Raw genomic sequence first — 18,253 nt, forward strand, 5'->3', positions numbered from 1 at the left:
ATACTTATTCGATCGAACGGCGTTTGCTCATCTCTAATCTTCAGGAAAAGTTTCGAAGCTTACCAACAGTGACTATTTGCATGAAAGAACTCATAACGTCATCATCAAAATCATACACACATTTTATAGATTTACATTTACAACCATTAGTCATTCAATTACCATCATATCTAAAAGACTCCGCACAATTGATTAGAGAATTTCACCAAGTTAACAGTCAGCATAACCAAGTCACACAGTGGTCATTACTCACTGCTGACGTGTCAGCATTATATACCAATATTCCCCACCAGGAGGGCCTCCGATCTATTGATCATTTTCTATCATCCAATCCATCCATGCCTACGCACCATAAACAGTTTATACTGGCGGGTATAGATTTTATTTTGAATCATAATATTTTTTCATTTCAGGATAAGGTATATAGACAAACCAGGGGCTGCGCCATGGGGACGCGATTCGCTCCATCCTACACAAACCTCTATATGAGACTGTTTGAGGAGACCTATATTTACCATTCACATTACTTTCATACCCACATAGCCCTATTTAGGAGATATATTGATGATCTTATCTTCATTTGGAAGGGAGATGAATCATCAGCACATCAATTCATTTCTACACTTAATGACAATAATTTAGGCCTTTCTTTCACGCATCAGTTTTCCACCACCACTATTGAATTCCTTGATTTGCTTATTTCCATCACTCCAGATGGGACCCTATCTACGGCCACTCATTTTAAAAAAGTAGATGTTAATAGCTATTTAGAATTCAACAGTGCCCATTATGGCCCTTGGCTGCGCAATATTCCATATAGCCAATTCAAACGGGTGCGAAAAAACTGAGATATTGACACCACATACCATCAACAAGCAAACATTCTCAAACATAGATTCAGGGAGAAAAAATACCCTAAACCTCTAGTGGATAACGCTTACCGGAGGGCTTCACAGCTAAGTCAGTCTACCTGTCATACTGATAAAAATGAAGACAAAACTTCTCATTTGATAAATAACACACCCTCTGAAGTATGCAATAACTTCATTACAACCTTTAATTCTGACCACAAACAGATCAAAGCAATATTATCCAAACATTGGAACATGTTACGTAGTGACCCATTCCTCAATCGAGCCCTCCCCGCTCATCCCAGGGTCACCTTCAGAAGGTCGACCACCTTGCGGAACATTCTTGCCCCCAGCAGGCTCCGCAACCCTAAACCTCTGAGTATAACATCTCCCCTAACAGCACCAGGAGTGTACAAATGTGGACACACCCGGTGTTTATGCTGCAAGAACATACACCATAAAGCAATATCATTCAAATCTAACATAACCCAAGAAACATTTCAGATACAGACTATACTTAACTGTACCACCAAATATGTCATCTATTTACTCGAATGCCCGTGCAATCTCCAATATATCGGACGCACCATCCAACCATTCCATTGTAGGGTAAACAGGCATAGGTCTAATATCAATAAAGGGTACCAGAAACATTCTGTATCTGCCCACTACAGAGTAATGAACAATTGCAATTTTAGCAACACAGTAATTCTGCCCATAGAACATATACCTGATTCCATCCTGGACCATTTTCGAAGACTTAGACAATGTGAATCCTATTGGATCTATAAATTGAACACCCTTTATCCACACGGTCTGAATGATGTGGTGGAATCCTCAGTCTAACATCAATTACGATTATTTTTATATATGTATGTATATAAGCCTGCATCATACATTTGTCAGTCCATTTATTCTGGAAACAAGACCTCCATATCCCCTTATCTGGGCTTTAGGCATTAGGTTAATCCTCGGTACTCAACCTTTTCTACCTTTATAATTAATACATTTTTGTCTCTTCTTCTTGTTTGTATTATTGTCATATGCCACTATTTATATGGGTGTGTTCATATAAGCGTACATTTGTATTTTTTAGCTTAGTTAAATTGCTTGATTCATAAATCCAATTTATCCAGTATTGTTTCACATAACCATAGCCATGTCTTTCCGATATGCTTTAATGTCAATTTTAATATATATGTACGAATATTATCAAAACATGACCACCATTATATGCAGCACTGTGTGTGTGTGTATGTATGTGTGTATATATATGTGCGTCTGTATGTGTATATGTATGTGTATGTGGCGCACCTCCTCACCTGTATACACCTTTACCCCTGTATACACCTCCTTATAATCATTCGCTAATTGTGAGATTTTGTGTGTGTGTGTGTGTATGTATATGTATGTGTTTATATGTGTGCGTCTGTTTGTGTATATGTATATGGCGCACCTCCTCACTTGTATACACCTCCACACCCGTATACACCTCCTCGTAATCATATCCACCTGTAAACGCCTGCTCCCTGTGATGCACGAGGCCTAGGCGTCGCCCAGGTAGTCTATTTAGTTCTGGCTGTCTGGAGCGCAGGTTAGCTGATTCCTATGCTCTGACAGTTCAGGACATCTGTGAGTAACATCCTCTGATATAACTTATTACAGATTTACTCTACATGTGAACCTTTGATTGACTGAATGTAAGATAAGACTACTGTCTCAGTTTTTAACTTTGTATATAACATGTTTGTGACATTACAACTTGTTTCCTGCTCTGAACATACCATAGACTGTTTCTATATTTGTAATATTTTTAAGTTTTGGCAATCTGCTGATCTGTGTATTTTTTACTACTATTGTTTTAGTGGCCTGAGGAAGACGCCCAAAACGCGTAGCCTACATTTTTGCATATTTTTCTACTGTCAATTGGAATCAATAAAGACTCAATAATTTGGTTTTATTTTTGCATGCAATTGGCTTCTGTTTTATTGTCACACAGTAGCGCTCTATAGATATCCCGGGTTTTATTTTTCTTGTTCATTAACCTCCACCACCTCATTGGTTGGTGTCCGGGTAAGAGCTGCAACTGCCTATTTTCAGCCCCCTTCCAGGGTTTTCTATATATGGACGCCAGGTAACTTTTTTTCTTCTTGAGAACTAATAACGTTCATAGATAACTGATTACAGCATAAACAGATTCAACAGTCGCTTAAAACATTTAGAATAATTGATCCGCCATTGCAAACTCACCTTGATTCAGCATCGCAGGAAATTACAGAAGTTGGTGTACGGTTCTTTTGCAAAGTTCTAAAGAGTTTTCAAACGATGAAGCCAAATTTGCAAATTTTGTAGAATTCCATAATCGAAACATGCAATGGCGATCACTCAAAAACTTACGACAGTTCTGTTAACTTGTGTAACTGCAGTTTCCGGCTACAATATTGTGTTCCATGCAGACACATGCTTTTAATGAGAGAAACCGAATCAATCCCTTTGTATGATAGGAACTGCTTCCACAAAAATACTGGGAAAATTTGCAAATTGAGCCTAGTTTTGAAGACACAGAATTTGATTTATATTGTGCTGTGGAAGAACAAGAGTCTATTGACGAAGAACCACTCAGTAGTACTGCTAAGTACAATCTGGCGTTCCAATCCCTAACTCAGTTGGCGGATATTTTATCTAATCACGGAACTTCAACCTTTCTAAACTACTTGGAAGAAATCAAGGTTATCCAAAACAATGCCAGACGAGGTTCTTCGTTATTACAACCCAGCTTGTCATATAACCAGTCTGTACATCAAGATGTTGCAGGTGCTGAGACTTCAAATGTTCCGGATATAGTTGATGGAAATACACCACCTTCTACAAGCTGCAAATCTTCATCTGCGCGTCCGCAGGTAGTTGTGCCTTTTCAGGCTGAAGGTATCCACAAAGAGGAGAAAAAGGGAAACAACCAAAACACAAAAAAATTGCAAGGAAATGGAGAAATGTCTGATTTGCCACTTTGATTTGGGGAAAAAGTCTAAAAAATTGACAACTTGTTTTTCTTGTTGTTCCACACTACATGAAGATTGTTATAGAGTGGATGGATGTCCGCAGTGCGAGGAAGATTAGCCATTGTAACATAAATGTCTTAATAAAGTGAAAATTTACTGGGATAAATATGATACATCTGCAGTTCATTTAAGTTTATAGGCACGGTACACGGATGGTACCTAAAAATAGCCAGGAGTTCATAGGTACGGTACCTAGAAATAGCCACATCCAGATTTTAATTCAAATTATTATTATTATTATTTTTTTTTTTGCACACACACACAGTCACATGACCTTACTTCTGTGATGTCATAAAACTAGGATCTGCTTACCTATTATGTGAGGTTCTGTTCACATTTGCATATAATGATGTCATAATGCACATATTTGCATATGATGATGTCATAATGCACATATTTGCATATGATGATGTCATAACGGAACCCTGAGGGGATATAAACCCTGAGCGCTGTGACATCACAGCCATTTCTTGAGTTGATGCTTTTGCTGACACTTCACTTTGGTTCTGGAAGAGCGAACTAGTTTGTACTACATATCTAGTGATTACTTCCATTCCTTCTTACTGATCTTTGATCAGGGCCCAGTAATATCGGAGCCACCTGAGAACTTAGTTCTCTAATATTTCATCAGATCCGCCTTGGTAACTAAGCCATGAGCGCCCGAGAGCTGCGTCAGCTGATAGCTGACAATGATACATGGCTGCGCCGACCGGAGAATCAAGGTAAGTGAATTGTTCAGGAAGAGAGAGACAATATTCCCCCCACCCTAGAGGAGATTTCCTGGGAGGAGTTATCCCTGGGCTCTGCTGAGCAATGTTTCAGGGTAAACAGCACATTTTCCATTCCTAGTCGTTTGGGGTGGGTTTTACTTTCCTCCGAATTCCACCCCTGCCCATGATAGAAAACAGAAGTTCTTTATTCAGGCAATTTGACAAACTGGGCCCCATAATCACAAAACAATAACCCGTCTAAAACATAACTGTTATTCCCAATAAATCAATAAAAGAAATCCCAACAACGTTAAACCCCCCACTCTAAGGGTATGTTCACACGGAGGAAAAGGTCACGGAACATTCCGCAACAGGAAAAGACAAAAGGATATATCCAGCACTCGGAATCCGGCCTAATACAAATAAACTTAACTTTTATTAAGAATTGGTCATTCTTCCATTAAAATTGTTTGATCATACGAGGGGTAAGCTAATGTCCCTTGTATGATCATAATTTTTTAATGGAAGAATGACCATTTCTTAATAAAAGTTCAGTTTTATTTTTATTAGGCCGGATTCCGAGTGCTGGATATATCCTTTTGTCTTTTCCTGTTGCTGCATTTTGGCTTAGCCGAGAGAGCCATTATCCGTGCACCGATCTTTTGGAATCCTGCTACAACGCTGACGGCTCTGACACGTGAGTAGTGCACTTCTAAATTATTATCATTTTTTCTATATTAAGAGCTGTGACCTTCATATCTTTTTCACGGAACATTCCATTTGAACATTCCGCGATGAAATGCCGATGCAGCATCAGTTTTCTATCGCGGCAACCCATTCCTGTGTAGGCCCGAATAAATGGTCAAGCCATGGAATTCACGGCTGATTCTGCCGCAGATAGGGCATGTCGCTTCTTTTTTCCGCTACTAGCTAGTGTTCGGTCCAGTTTCTTCATATCTCCCATCACTACCTTGTTCAGAAAAGAAACTGCCACCCCCCAGACCCTTAAAGAGGACCTTTCACCGATTTGGGCGTAGGCAATTCTATATACTGCTGGAACGCTGACAATGATCTGAATTCAGCGCACTGTCGGCTTTCCCAATCTGTGCCCCGGGTAAAGAACTATTGGCCCTGGTACCGTAGCTCTTTACAGTCAGAAGGGCGTTCCTGACAGTCACTCAGGTACATCCTTCTCCACAGCAGTGCCTATTGCGCTGTACTGGGTGAGCTGGGAGGAACGCCCCCTCCCTCCAGATAATATTTGTCTATGGACAAGCACTGTCAGCTTTCCAGCAGTATATAGAACTGCCTGTGCCCAAATCGGTGAAACGTCCTCTTTAAAAGGGGCATCCCGAAGGGGGGCAGTTCCTCCGTATACAGAGTAACTGTTCAAGCATACATCAATATGATCAGCAAAGTGAGTTTTTGCTGAATAGATTTCTGGCGAGAGGTTACCCTCTTTGAACGGAGAGCGGAACAAACAAGGCTAACCCCGAGAGAAACTGCCGCTATTATTATACCCTGGGGTCTTTTCAGACCCTGGAGTATAATAATCAGAGACTCAGGGGAGGTGAAGAAGCATAATAAATAGTGTAACTCACCTCTCCGGGATCCATTGTTACTCCTAGCACAGGCTTCAGGACTTTATGGCAATGTCCCAGACGTGACGTCCCCACGTGACATCTGGGACATTACTGTTCAGATCTGTTTTCAGGGCATCCTGTCTTGGGCTGGTTAAGAGAAAAAATAAGGAAAAAAATAAACTGGTAAAATTGCTGCCCCTTTGAAAGTGTTGCCTGAGGCGGCTGCGTGACCTCGCCTCAGAGGCGCGGCCCTGGTTGGGGGAAAGCTAGCGCTCACCTGTGTGGAGAGGGAACTTATGGGCTTTAATCCTTGGTGGCCAGCGCACATACAAGTCTATGACAGGGAGAGGCTGTTGCTTGTGTTTCCAGTTAATTTAGGGAACTACCAGCCCATTGGGGTTAGTGTTTACTGGGGAGAGTGCCTTCTATGCCTCCCTGTTGTTCTTAATGGCATATGCTATGGACATGCATTAATCCCCGCAATTATCAGGTTGGGCAATTATATCTCCCAAAGATCTTTGTTTGGCATTAGATTAGGCTTCTAATAATCTGTATAAATCCCCATTAGATTATTATTGTTTTGCTCCCTGTATGATTACTATACACTATGAGCAGCGGGACCGTTAGGGCTAGTTCACACGGGGGGCAATGAGGCAGATTTTGACAGCAGATTTCACCTCAAAACCTGCCTCCATACAATGGTGGTCTATGGAGACTGCTAGCTTTCATTTTTCCGCTAGCAGTTTTCCCTCCCCTCTATTCGCTTTACGGGAGAGGAAACTGCTCCAGAAAACGCTCCAAAGAACGCCTCAAGGTAAAAAACAACGCTTCCTAATTAGCAAGCGTTTTTTTTCGGGACCAAAATAAGCCAGGCGGTTTTTACGTGTGAACTAGCCCTTAGCATTGGGGATTTAACATTGCTGGGAGTTCTTTTATTTATTTATTGGGAATAAAAAAAAAAATTCAGACGACTTATTGTTTTGTGATTATGGGGCCCAGTTTGTCCAATATTAGTTGATGGCGTCCCTTCATCCAGTGAATGATATATATCTTTATTCAGGTTACTGTTGAACTTAACTATACTGGGGTCTCTTCTCCTCAAAACCCTTAGCAATAACAGGATCCATTCCTATGGGCTAAATGTGTTACCTTTATATATTTACAGGTCAGGCAGCAATTGTCCATAGACTGAGGTCATCCCTAGGACATCGTGGAGAACCTTCTACTGGACATCAAAGAAGCAGGAATCCTATCACTGCGAGGACAGGGAGACGCGACAGAGCTCCTCCACAGCACAGAGGACTAGAAGAGAGCAGGGAAAGAAGCCGCTCTCCATTAAGACCCGCCCCTGCAGAGCCCTCCAGAATAATAGGAGAGAGTAGCAGTGATAGCAGCCGTCCAGCAAGTGGATCCACAGCTGACACCACTGAATTTCAACGGCCAAATCCGGTTCCTCCCAGCCGCAGACCCCCTGAGGTTCCAATTCCAAGCAGATCTCCTGTATACCACCACCCTATAACTCGTGTATTCAGTAGCTTCCTTCGGCTGCTGTGCATAGGTGGGATGACGGAAACTCAACCACTTGCACCAAATGCACAATATCTTCTTTTGCTGGAAAGAGAGTATCCTCGATTCAGCAAGAGAGCTCTGCAGATTCAGAACTTACCCACTAGAGAGGTAATATCTCAGGAGGAGGCCCAGTCATGTGTAATCTGCATGACTGAATATGAGATTGGAGAGCGAGTCACAGAGCTTCCCTGTACTCATAACTTTCATCAGGGTTGCATCTCGATCTGGCTGCACTCCAACTCTCTGTGCCCCGTGTGCCGTGAGCACTTCGTCCAATGAAGCACCAACAATAACCTCAGGGGAGGATCCTGCCTTGTATTCAGCCCTGGTTGTGAACTCACCATGAAGGGCTATGAACAGAGACATCCCAAAATTATGGACGGTAAGCCATCTATATTTCATCTTTTCCCTCCGCCCTATCAGATGTATGTGACATGTAACATAGAAATAATAACATTTTATCTTTTTCTATCCAGAAAGAATATCCAAGCCTGGAAAAAGAACAGCCTGAACTACAATCCGTTACAGGACACGGCAGCTCCAGACCCGGATGGTGCCATATACTTTATTCCATGGCAAATTCTTCCTAAAAAAAAAAAATGTAAATAAAAAAAAAAAAAAAAAAAAAAAAAGATTGTGTAAATTGTTTTTCTTTTTTTATTGTATATAATAATATTTTGTGATCTAGGAGCCTATAATGATAAGTAAGACAGAGGTAGTAGTTACACCAAATACACGACCGCACCAACAAATGCTCCAATATATGGCATATATATGTAAATGTGTATATTGTGTAATGAGGAGATCAGAGCTCCAGGGGCTGCGGGGAGGGCAGATATACATGGGCCTAAGTGCACAAGGAGGCTCAAGGCCCCTCTGTTATTCTCCAACTCTCTCAAAACATCTGTGAGGGGCCCCTGGATATGATAAGGTGGTATAGGTGAACTGTCTGGCGGTATTATATGAGCAGGGAATACAGGGCCGCATTAAATATAGGGAAGATGGTGCACTCCTATCTCTTTTTAGTGATTATTATGTAAGACAAAACATGGAGATGCCGGGGATTGAATCCGGGGCCTCATACATGCAAAGCATGCGCTCTACCACTGAGCTACATCCCCTCATACACAGTGTGAAAATGCTCATGTTTCTGAGACTACATACCACCTATATGGCAGTATTACATTGGTATTATTATTATTATGGGCAGGTATATGGCATTTATACACTCACCGGTCACTTTATTAGGTACACCTGTCCAACTGCTCGTTAACACTTAATTTTTAATCAGCCAATCACATGGCGGCAACTCAGTGCATTTAGGCATGTAGACATGGTCAAGACAATCTCTTGCAGTTCAAACCGAGCATCAGTATGGGGAAGAAAGGTGATTTGAGTGCCTTTGAACGTGGCATGGTTGTTGGTGCCAGAAGGGCTGGTCTGAGTATTTCAGAAACTGCTGATCTACTGGGATTTTCACGCACAACCATCTCTAGGGTTTACAGAGAATGGTCCGAAAAAGAAAAAACATCCAGTGAGCGGCAGTTCTGTGGGCGGAAATGCGTTGTTGATGGCAGAGGTCAGAGAAGAATGGCCAGACTGGTTCGAGCTGATAGAAAGGCAACAGTGACTCAAATAGCCACCCGTTACAACCAAGGTAGCCAGAAGAGCATCTCTGAACGCATCTCGAACTTTGAGGCTACAGATGGGCTACAGCAGCAGAAGACCACACCGGGTGCCACTCCTTTCAGCTAAGAACAGGAAACTGAGGCTACAATTTGCACAAGCTCATCGAAATTGGACAATTGAAGATTGGAAAAACGTTGCCTGGTCTGATGAGTCTCGATTTCTGCTGCGACATTCGGATGGTAGGGTCAGAATTTGGCGTCAACAACATGAAAGCATGGATCCATCCTGCCTTGTATCGGTAACGGTTCAGGCTGGTGGTGGTGGTGTCATGGTGTGGGGAATATCTTCTTGGCACTCTTTGGGCCCCTTGGTACCAATTGAGCATCGTTGCAACGCCAAAGCCTACCTGAGTATTGTTGCTGACCATGTCCATCCCTTTATGACCACAATGTCCCCAACATCTGATGGCTACTTTCAGCAGGATAATGCAATGCCATGTCATAAAGCTGGAATCATCTCAGACTGGTTTCTTGAACATGACAATGAGTTCACTGTACTCCAATGGCCTCCACAGTCACCAGATCTCAATCCAATAGAGGAGCATCTTTGGGATGTGGTGGAACGGGAGATTCGCATCATGGATGTGCAGCCGACAAATCTGCGGCAACTGTGTGATGCCATCATGTCAATATGGACCAAAATCTCTGAGGAATGCTTCCAGCACCTTGTTGTATCTATGCCACGAAGAATTGAGGCAGTTCTGAAGGCAAAAGGGGGTCCAACCCGTTACTAGCATGGTGTACCTAATAAAGTGGCCGGTGAGTGTATATGGCAGTATTACATTGGTATTATTATTATTATGGGCAGGTATATGGCACTTATATATGCTGGTACTATTCTGTCTGTATTTCAGGTCTGTTATCAGGGGTTCTAACTAGCAAAGACCAGGCCCCATAGTAAACACTGACTGGGCCCCCACAGCACCTACGGGGTATACTGCATATAGAACATATAGGGGGTTACAAAGGGTCTCAAGATACTTATAAGGACCTTTAAAAGGGTCTCAGACCCCACAACATTGTATATCCATGACCTTTTATTAGGACAGAACATCAATATTATAGTCCCTGAAAAAATGACATGAAAGTGTTTTTTTACGTGTACTGCGTAGTAGCACTACTAATGTGTATAGTATGGGAGTATTATCCGTGCGCACTATATGGTGGTATTATTGTTTTGCACAGTGTGACAGTATCATTTATATGCACTCTATGTTTGTAGTATTTATTTGTAGGACAGTGTTATTTCGGTGTACTGTATGTGGGCGCTGTATGGCTACATTATATCTATATAGCGGTATTATTATTATATATTTCCACTTTACTAATCACATAATGATATCCAGTAGTATCAGCACAATAGGGCTACACGTAGTATATTGTCTCAGCAATTGGAGGATTTACAGAGGTTTCCTATAGGGGATGTAGCTCAGTGGTAGAGCGCATGCTTCGCATGTATGAGGCCCCGGGTTCAATCCCCGGCATCTCCATGTTTTGTACAAGTTTACAATAAAGATGACAAATTTCAGAGCTCGGGTGTCGGGATGATCCTCAAACAACTGGATTTTGTCAAAAAATAAGCTTAAAAATAAAAGATTGTATCGTTCACCATCATATAATGTGGAAACATAAGCGCATGGTGGACAGTAGGGGGCAGTCAACTCAAACACAAAAACATCCATGTACGCACTTCAACTTGTTGAAACACAAAAGTGGTTTTTTTACGTGTACTGCGTGGGAGCACTACTAATGTGTATAGTATGGGAGTATTATCCGTGTGCACTATATGGTGGTATTATTGTTTTGCACAGTGTGACAGTATCATTTATATGCACTCTATGTTTTTAGTATTTATTTGTAGGACAGTGTTATTTAGGTGTGCTGTATGTGGGCGCTGTATGGCGACATTATATCTATATAGCGGTATTATTATTATATATTTCCACTTTACTAATCACATAATGATATCCAGTTGTATTAACACAATAGGGCTACACGTAGTATATTGTCTCAGCAATTGGAGGATTTATAGAGGTTTCCTATAGGGGATGTAGCTCAGTGGTAGAGCGCATGCTTCGCATGTATGAGGCCCCGGGTTCAATCCCCGGCATCTCCATGTTTTGTCTTACATAACAATCACTGAAAACATGAATTTGTTCAACTTTAAGCAGAAATATCTGGATGTGATCCAAGAAGCTGTAGTATCTGATAAACCAAGTATCAAAATATCCTTCACTGTCATGTGCAGTATTCCTAAAGACGTATACATAATGTGGCCAGTAGGTGGCAGTCCGCTCATACACAGAAACATTCAGGTATCTCCTTGTTATGTGATAAACAACTACAAAAACATCAAAGATCCATAAAACTGATAAATGTGCCGGAATTCACAAGATGTCTGTCTGGACGTAACACAAAGGACGGATTCAACTATCAAAATGTCATCCTGCATTTACGAATCCCCAGTACAGTCAGTGCTGGACACTAGGGGGCAGTATAGTCAGCACAATACATTGCCTGTGGTATAATGAACAAACATTTTTATTTATATAGGGCCCATCATATTCCTCCATATAACATTGACAGCCCTGCTGCCTCCACTTCTGCTTCAGCCCTCCAGGGGGCCCCGTCTGTCCCACATGATGTAATCGCTGATGGTATTCACTGAGGGGAAGACGACTGTGGAATCTGTTATAAATTTTGGCTGTTATGGGCTGGAGTAATCCATCAGGTAGTAGCCTAAAGTCACTGTGGGGGGCCCTTACTTCATGGGAGCCTGTAAATGGGGCATATACTATATGGGGGGTCAGTAAAGGAGGCAGAAAACTGTATACGGTCCAGTAAAAAGGCAATATAAGGTGTGGGCAGTAACTAGGATGTTATAATGTGTGTGGGACAGTAAATGTGGCTTTATACTATGTGGGGGGCCTTTAAAGGGAACATTACACCATACGGGGGTCAATGTTTTCTGTTGGGCCCAGTCTTTGCTAGTTCTGTCCATGCAGACCTAAAATGTAGACAGAATTTTTTTCTGCCCTTTTGTATTTGGTGATGCTGGATCTGTGTATGTAGATATATCTGAAGACGGATACTGAGTGTGACATCTATAAAATAATTCTGTGTATGAGCAGACTGCCACCTACTGGACACTTTATGCATATATCTCTACAACATAGTGTATAGTGTGAAGGATATGTTGATACTTGGTTTATCACATAATACAGTTTCTTGGATCACATCCGGATATTTCTGCTTTGAGCAAATTCATCTTTTTTTTAGTGATTATTATGTAAGACAAAACATGGAGATGCTGGGGATTGAACCCGGGGCCTCATACATGCAAAGCATGCGCTCTACCACTGAGCTTCTTCCCCTCCCTGAGAATACACTTGTGTTTCTGAGATTACAGACCACCTATATGGCAGTATTACATTGGTATTATTATTATTATGGGCAGGTATATGGCACTTATATATGCTGGTACTATTCTGTCTACATTTCAGGTCTGTTATCAGGGGTTCTAACTAGCAAAGACCGGGCCCCATAGTAAACACTGACTGGGCCCCCACAGCACCTACGGGGTATAGTGCACATAGAACATATAGGGGGTTACAAATGGTCTCAAGATCCTTATAAGGACCTTTAAAAGGGTCCCAGACCCCACAACATGGTATATTGATGACCTTTTCTTAGGACAGAACATCAATATTATAGTCCCTGAAAAAATGACATGGAAGTGTTTTTTTTACGTGTACTGCGTGGTAGCACTACTAATGTGTATAGTATGGGAGTATTATCCGTGTGCACTATATGGTGGTATTATTGTTTTGCACAGTGTGACAGTATCATTTATATGCACTCTATGTTTTTAGTATTTATTTGTAGGACAGTGTTATTTCGGTGTACTGTATGTGGGCGCTGTATGGCTACATTATATCTATATAGCGGTATTATTATTATATATTTCCACTTTACTAATCACATAATGATATCCAGTAGTATCAACACAATAGGGCTACACGTAGTATATTGTCTCAGGAATTGGAGTATTTGTAGAGGTTTCCCATAGGGGATGTAGCTCAGTGGTAGAGCGCATGCTTCGCATGTATGAGGCCCCGGGTTCAATCCGCGGCATCTCCATGTTTTGTACAAGTTTATCCAAATACAAGGAAAAAAAAACTAATTTCAAACCTTAGGTGTCTGTATGTGTTCCTAAAACAAATGGGTTTTGTAAAAATAACAAGGTCCCATCATATGGAACTATAAGCATATATTGACAGCATTATTTTATAGATTTCACACTAAGGATCTGTCTTCAGCTATACGGTATAATGCCCCATTTACCGCCCCTACATCCAGGGCCGCCATCAGGAATTTTGGGGCCCCATACAGCTTAAGTGTCTGCCCCGCACACAGTATAATCCTCCTACAGTCACCCGTACATTATATGTCCCCCCTCTATCTCTCTCCCAGATTCATATACACCCTTCATCTGCCCCCAGTTTCATGTCTCCCACCCAATCTCTGCCCCCAGATTCATGTCCCCCCCTCCATCTCTGTCCTGTTTCATGTCCCCCATCTCTACCCCCAGATTCATGCCCTCCATCTCTGTCCCCATATTCATGTCCCCTCCATCTCTGCCCCCATATTCATGTCCCCTCCATCTCTGCCCCCATTAATAATATAATAATACATTTTATTTATATAGTGCCAACATATTCCGCAGCGCTGTACAATTTATAGGGTTCAGATACAGACATACATAACAAAGAACGTCATTTCACACAATGGGACTGAGGGCCCTGCTCAAAAGAGCTTACAATCTATGAGGTAGAGGGGGTGACACAAGAGGTAGCAGGGGCGGCATTGCTTATACAGTGTTCAGACAATTTTGTGCATTAGGAATTGTGATCGGCCTGTCTGAAAAGATGCGTCTTTAGTTTGCGTTTGAAACTGTAGAAGTTGGGAGTTAATCTGATTGTCCGGGGTAGAGCATTCCAGAGAAGTGGTGCAGCTCGGGAGAAGTCTTGTATACGAGCGTGGGAGGTTCTGATAATAGAGGATGTAAGTGTCAGGTCATTGAGTGAGCGGAGAGCACGGGTTGGGCGGTAGACAGAGATGAGGGAGGAAATGTATGGAGGTGCGGCATTATGGAGAGCCTTGTGGATGAGAGTGATAACTTTATATTTTATTCTATAATGAATAGGCAGCCAATGTAGTGACCGGCACAGACCGGAGGCATCGCTGTAGCGTCTAGCCTGATAGATGAGCCTGGCCGCTGCATTCAGAATAGATTGTAGAGGGGAGAGTTTAGTGAGGGGAAGACCGATTAGTAAGGAGTTACAGTAGTCAAGGCGAGAATGAATCAGAGAGACAATAAGTGTCTTTAGTGTATCTCTGGTAAGGAAAGGACATATTCTGGAGATGTTTTTGAGGTGGAGGTGACATGAACGTGCGAGTGATTCAATATGAGGGGTGAAGGAAAGGTCTGCGTCAAATATGACCCCAAGGCAGCGGGCCTGCTGCCTAGGAGTTATAGTAAGGCCTGAGACTGCAATGGATATATCAGGGACAGATCTATTAGATGGTGGAAACAGTAGTAGTTCAGTCTTGGAGAGATTTAGTTTCAGATAGAGCGAGGACATGATATTAGAGACAGCAGAGAGACAGTCACTGGTGTTCTGTATGAGTGCAGGGGTGATGTCACGGGAAGATGTGTATAATTGGGTGTCATCAGCATAAAGATGGTACCTGAAGCCAAATCTGGCGATGGTTTGTCCAATGGGGGCTGTGTAGAGAGAAAAGAGCAGGGGGCCTAGGACCGAGCCCTGAGGAACCCCAACAGCAAGGGAAAGAGGGGAAGAAACAGAGCCCGCAAATGATACACTGAAAGTGCGGTCTGAGAGATAAGAGGAGAACCAGGAGAGCGCAGTGTCATTGAGGCCGACTGAGCGGAGCATAGTGAGGAGGAGATGATGGTCAACAGTGTCAAAGGCTGCAGAGAGATCCAGTAGAATAAGAAGAGAGAAGTCACCATTGGATTTAGCCTTTAGTAGATCATTAGAGACTTTTGTGAGAGCTGTTTCAGTAGAGTGCAGAGCGCGGAAACCAGATTGTAAGGGGTCAAGCAGAGAGTTAGCAGAGAGATAACGGATTAACCGAGAATAAACCAGGCGTTCCAAAAGTTTAGAGATGAAGGGGAGGTTAGAGACGGGTCGATAGTTAGCAGCACAGGATGGGTCCAGGGAGGGTTTTTTCAGTAGCAGGATTATAACAGCATGCTTGAAGGAGGATGGGAAGATTCCAGAAGAGAGAGAGAGGTTAAATATTTTAGTAAGGTAAGTAGTGACAGCAGGGGACAGAGATTGAAGAAGGTGTGAGGGGAAGGGGTCACTACTGCAGGTTGTGGGGCGAGATGAAGAAAGTAGCTGGGAGACTTCCTCTTCTGTGACAGGTTCAAAAGATGAGAATGGACAGTCTAAAGTGCGGCTGGTGAGGGGATCAGTACTATCGTAGGTGTGGGAGTCAATGCCACCTGGGGCTTGGGCAGTAATTTCCTGACGGATCTTATCAATTTTATCATGGAAATACATGGCCAGGTCATCAGCACTAAGGTCTGTGAATGGCATCTGCACCTTGGGTGTGAGTAAGGAGTGAAAGGTTTCAAAAAGCCTTTTAGGGTTGCTGGAGAGAGAAGAGATGAGGGTGGTGAAATAGTCTTGTTTGGCGAGGTAAAGGGCAGAGCTATATGTTTTAAGCATAAACTTGAAGTGGAGGAAATCTGCAGGTGAGCGTGATTTTCTCCAGAGACGTTCGGCACACCTAGAGCAGCGCTGAAGAAATCGTGTCTGTGGCGTGTGCCAGGGCTGCTGCCTCCTATGTGGGACTTTACGAGTGGAGGGGGGAGCAACCTCATCCAATGCATTTTTGAGGGTTTCATTATAGTGACTGGTGGCCAGATTGGGACAGGAGATTGAAGAGATGGGGGACAGGGAGGACTGTAGAGTATCTGAGAGGTGCTGGGTGTCAATAGCACGCAAGTTCCTATATGTGTGATTGGTAGGGGCGTCTTGTGAAGGGGAGAGAGCACTGATGGTGAGAGATAGAAGATTGTGGTCAGAAAGCGGCAGAGAAGAGTTAGAAAATTTAGAGACTGTGAGGAGTCGATGGAAGACTAGATCAATCGTGTTACCGTCTATATGTGTGGCGGAAGAAGAACATTGTGAGAGACCAAGAGAAGAGGTTAGTGAGAGAAACTGTGAGGCAGCTGAGGAGTGAGGGGGGGCAATAGGGATGTTAAAGTCACCCATGATGAGGGTAGGAATGTCACTGGATAAAAAGTGGGGAAGCCAAGAAGCAAAGTGGTCCAAAAATTGGTAGGGTGAGCCAGGTGGGCGGTAGATCACAGCTACACGTAAGGAGAGTGGCCGGAAAAGTCTGATAGCATGGACTTCAAATGAGGAGAATGTGAGTGAGGGGACCGGGGGAATGGACTGAAAAATGCACTGCGGTGACAGCAGTAATCCTACCCCACCACCCTGCCTATTATCAGGCCTAGAGGTGTGTGCGAATTGTAGGCCACCATGACACAGAGCAGCAGGGGAGGCCGCATCTGCCTGCTGGATCCAGGTTTCAGTAAAGGCGAGCAGGCCGAGGGATTTACTAAGGAATAAGTCATTAATGTATTCTAGTTTGTTACACACTGAGCGGGCGTTCCAGAGAGAGCAGTTAAAAGAGACAGGGGAGAGATCCCGGTACCGTAGCTCTTCTATGGTCAGAAGGGCGTTTCTGACAGTTAACCAGAGACATCCATCTTCACAGCACAGCCAATCGCGCTGTGCTGTGAGAGCCGGGAGGAACTCCACCCTCCCTCCCTGATAATGCTCGTCTATGGACGAGTACTGCGAGAAGAGGGAGGGAGCGTTCCTCCCGGCTCTTACAGCACAGCGCGATAGGCGCCGCGAGGCAGAAGGACGTTCCTGGCTAATGGTCAGAAACGCCCTTCTGACCATAGAAGAGCTACGGTACCGGGCCGTAAGTTCTTCACACCGGGCCCAGATCTGGGCTGAACTCAGTGCACGGTCAGCTTTCCGGCAGTATATAGAACTGTCTGTGTGCAAAATGGTGAAAGGTCCTCTTTAAGTAATCCAGCGGGTAACAGCCTCTTTAAAAAAACAGAGCAGAGGGAAAACCAGGCCCCCTAAGGATGGGGACACATGGGGCGGCTATGGTGGGAGCTCTACTACTGTCTTTTACCCATTCACATAGCAGATCAAGGACTTTAGGCTTAAAAAAAATATTTATATTAATTTTGCCTTTAGTCCGAAATTTTCAGAGTCTGCGAACCCTGTCCAAAACTATTTTTGCTCAGGAATTGGAGCATTCTTTGAAAATTACAATAGGGGATGTAGCTCAGTGGTAGAGCACATGCTTTGCATGTATGAGGCCCCGGGTTCAATCCCCGGCATTTCTATCATTTAAAACAGATCAGAGGGTCGAAAACCCCTGGCATGCGTGTGGCATACCTCACTGCCACGGCAGACAGGAGCTGCAGCAGCGGAGCGTCCCTTCAGTTCTCTTAGGATGCTGCTCTGTGCACACCAAGGAGAGAGAGCAGAGGAAAATCCAAGCAAAGTAAAAAAAGAAAACACCAGGTACCTGCTGGGGTTCCCATGCCCATTAATGTCAGGCATTTGGGGTTATTAATTTAGTTTCAGTAAATCCATGTGCCTCACATTAATAGCAGTTAAGCCCATCATGTCCCTCACATTAACCCCTGTGTGCCCCATATAA

General features: G+C 43.2%; 5 non-coding genes across 5 annotated transcripts; 4 read left to right on the plus strand and 1 right to left on the minus strand.

Moving 5' to 3' along the window:
• Positions 1-8,821: 8,821 nt before the first annotated feature.
• Positions 8,822-8,893, minus strand: TRNAA-UGC (transfer RNA alanine (anticodon UGC)). Its single transcript has one exon. It is a non-coding gene; the product is annotated as a tRNA-Ala (tRNA).
• A 1,985-nt stretch (positions 8,894-10,878) lies between these two features.
• On the plus strand, positions 10,879-10,950 carry TRNAA-CGC (transfer RNA alanine (anticodon CGC)). Its single transcript has one exon. It is a non-coding gene; the product is annotated as a tRNA-Ala (tRNA).
• Positions 10,951-11,504: 554 nt separating this feature from the next.
• Positions 11,505-11,576, plus strand: TRNAA-CGC (transfer RNA alanine (anticodon CGC)). Its single transcript has one exon. It is a non-coding gene; the product is annotated as a tRNA-Ala (tRNA).
• A 1,952-nt stretch (positions 11,577-13,528) lies between these two features.
• Positions 13,529-13,600, plus strand: TRNAA-CGC (transfer RNA alanine (anticodon CGC)). The gene has a single exon. It is a non-coding gene; the product is annotated as a tRNA-Ala (tRNA).
• A 4,261-nt stretch (positions 13,601-17,861) lies between these two features.
• Positions 17,862-17,933, plus strand: TRNAA-UGC (transfer RNA alanine (anticodon UGC)). The gene has a single exon. It is a non-coding gene; the product is annotated as a tRNA-Ala (tRNA).
• Positions 17,934-18,253: the final 320 nt, after the last annotated feature.

This window comes from Leptodactylus fuscus, chromosome 3 (assembly GCF_031893055.1).
Source record: "Leptodactylus fuscus isolate aLepFus1 chromosome 3, aLepFus1.hap2, whole genome shotgun sequence".
NCBI lineage: Eukaryota > Metazoa > Chordata > Amphibia > Anura > Leptodactylidae > Leptodactylus > Leptodactylus fuscus.